The sequence below is a fragment of the Pteropus alecto genome, unplaced genomic scaffold, assembly GCF_000325575.1.
Source record: "Pteropus alecto unplaced genomic scaffold, ASM32557v1 scaffold199, whole genome shotgun sequence".
NCBI lineage: Eukaryota > Metazoa > Chordata > Mammalia > Chiroptera > Pteropodidae > Pteropus > Pteropus alecto.
Window position 1 is genome coordinate 1,243,329 of NW_006442489.1, and position 3,340 is coordinate 1,246,668.

Genomic DNA, 3,340 nt, shown 5'->3' on the forward strand with positions numbered 1-3,340 from the left:
ATTCATTGATTCCTAGTCCTCATAGGCAGTGTTTGTCCCTGGGAACATTAACCACCACTATTCCATCACCACACCATGCTACCTCACCTCCTCTACACTCACACTCCCAGGCTGCACCTGTGGGTAGACAAAAATATGACTTAAGCTGATCACCTAAATCTTGACTGAGAAGAGATCGAGGCTTATAATTCAAGCTTGAAATTTTATCCTAACCATGAATCTAAAGTATATACTATTCTGACTTTGAGTTTTATAAAATTGGACTGATGTAGTTCAACTTAATATAATGTATTGGCAGTAGTCCACAGGGGTTTAAACTCAGGAATTAGAGCATCTACCAAAGGCCATTTGTTTTCAATAGATGAGAGACTGTTTGAACCAGCAGTGCACTAATCTGCAGACCTGTAAAGGGGGTGTTAGAGTGCATGGGTTGTGTAAGACATAATCACCTGCCCTGAGAGCATCTAGGAGACATCTCTGTTACCACCACTATGGGGAGCCCTGGCATCCTTGAAGAGCTCTGTGATCATTCTATGTAGGCCAGACCTCACAGGAATGGCAGTCACTGAATCTGGAAACATAAATGTAATGGGAATAATTGGATGCCAGAGTGGCAGAGGCCAAGGGGCCATACTCAACTACCAAAGGCAAGGTGGGTGTGGTTACTGAACTGGACATGCAAGCCACAAAAGAAATCAGAATAATCTGACTTATCCAGACCTACAATGTTGTCTAGTTAATGATAGTATTCCTATAAGTAAAACACATAGAAAGCCTACTAAATTTTTACTTGATCTGTATAAATAGAAAACTTCTAGGTCAAGTGAATAAAAGCAGAACCTAGGTCATAAAAACATGAAATCATGGCCCCTCTATCAATTCCTGGATTTGAGCCAATTTATATAGCCAGAACTCCTTGAATGAAGGGAAGGCCAGGTTCTCTTAAAGAAGTATTCCATTACACTGTCAAAAACTTATATTGTTAATTATTCTCCCAGCCTTCCCCAAAAGGAACCATGGCCTTTTATCAGGGTAACTGTATTGACGAAAATGAAATAAGCAGAGCTCTTTAGGACTACTGGACACTGGCTCTGAACTGACACTGATTTCAAGAGACCCAAAATATCATTGTGGTCCTTCCTTCAGAGTAGGGACTTTTGGAGGTCAGATGATCAATACGTTTTAGCTCATGTCCACCTCACAGTGGGTCTAGTGGATCTCCAGACCAATTCTGTGTTTCTTTCTCTAGTTCTCGAATGCATACATAATTGAAATAAACATACTCAGCAGCTGGTAGAATGCCCACCTTTATACCTTGACCTGTGGAGTGAGGGCTATTATGGTGGGGAAGACTAAGTGGAAGTCAATAGAATTTCCTCTACCTCTAAGAAAATAACAAACCAAATATAATGCTGCATTTCTGGAGGGATTTCAGTGTCACCATCAAAAACTTGAAAGATGCAGGGGTGGTGATTCCCATTACATCCCCATGCAACTTAACTGTTTGGTCTGTGCAGAAAGCAGATGGATCTCAGAGAATGACAGTAGATTATTTTAAGTTTAACTAGGTGGCAACTCCAATTGCAGCTGCTCAATCATATGTGGTTTCATTTTTTGAATAATTTAACAGATCCCCTCTTATCTGATATACAGCTATTGATTTGGAAAATGCTGTTTTCCCCATCCCTATTTAAAAGGCCCACCTAAAGCAGTTCACTTTCATCTGGCAAGGACAGCAATACACCTTCACTTTCCTATAGCAAGGGTCTATCAACTTTCCAGGACTTTGTCACTATTTGCTTTACAAGGATCTTGATTGACTCTCCCTTCTACAAGCTATTACTCTGGTCCATAACATTGATGACATTGGACCTAGTGAGCAAGAAGCAGCAATTACTCTATACTTACTTGTAAAACATTTATGTGCATGGGGGTGGAAATAAATCCAACTAAATTCAAGGTCCTTCTACCTCTGAAATTTCTAGGGTCAATGGTATGGGACATGTCAAGCTAACCTTTCTAAGATGAAGGATAAGTTATTGCATCTGGCCCCTCATATAACCAAGAATGCCTAGTGTGCCTCTTTGGTTTTGGAAGCAAGATATTCCTCATTTGGGTATGCAATTCTTGATCGTTTACTGAATAACCCAAAATCTTCTAGTTTTGGATGGAGCCCAGAACAAGAGAAGACTCTGCAAAAGACTCAGGCTGCCCCGCAGGTTCTCTGCCCTTGGGCCATATGTTCCAGCAGTTTAGTGGTGCTTGAAGTGTCAGCAGCATATAGAGATACAATTTGGAGCTTGTGGCAGGCCCCTTATAGGTGAATTACAGAGCAGACCCTTAGGATTTTGGAACAAAGCCCTGCCATCCTTTATCAATGACTGCTCTCTTTTTGAGAAACAGCTCATGACCTGCTACTCTATCTTAGTAGACACTAAATGTTTAACCATGGACCACCAAGTTACTATGTGACCTGAGTAGCCCATCATGAATTAAATATACTTTCACACACCAAGTCATAAAGTTGGGTGTGCAGAGTAGCTCTTTAACCTCGAATGAGCCAAGCAGACTCAGAAGGCACAAGTAAGTTACATGAAGAAGTGACTCAAATGCGTATGGTCCCCTCTCCTGGTACACTGCCTTCTCTCTTTCAGCCTGCACTTATGCCCTCACGGGGGAGCGAGTTCCCTATGATTGGTCAACAGAGGAACACAAGATTTAGGCCTTGTTTACAGATGGTCCTGCATGATATATAGGCAGGGCCTGAAAGTGGTCAGGTGTAGCACTACAACCAGGACATCCCTGAGGACTGTGATGAAAGAAATTCTCCCAGTACACAGTTCTCTGAGCAGAATACCTGGTTGTTCACTTTGTTTGGAAATTTTGGTGTGTGTGTGTATATGTATGTGTATGTGTATGTGTATGTGTATATGTATATGTATATGTATATGTATATGTATATGTATATGTATATGTATATGTATATGTATATGTATATGTATATGTGTACGTGTATGTTTATGTGTACGTGTATATGTGTATGTGTATGTGTATGTGTATGTCTCTATCTATGTGTGTGTATATGAATGTGTATGTGTATACGTATATGTAAATGTATATGTATATGTATATGTATATACATATATATACACACATACATGTATGCGTGTGTTTTGTTTCTTTGACTGACACAGGATGTGAGCTCAGTTAAGAGCTCCTCACAGCATTTCTCTGGCTACCCCAGAGAAGGAGTATGTTAGCAAGATTCTCCTCCTCAGCACAGGGAGCATGCTCTGTCAAGCCATCACTGACCTAAAGCCTTTGGTTGTGACTCTTATCT

At 40.6% G+C, this 3,340-nt stretch overlaps 1 pseudogene; it reads left to right on the forward strand.

The window, feature by feature from the left end:
* The first annotated feature begins 2,555 nt into the window (after positions 1-2,555).
* Positions 2,556-3,340, forward strand: part of LOC102882341 — a 24,687-nt pseudogene continuing 23,902 nt past the window's right edge.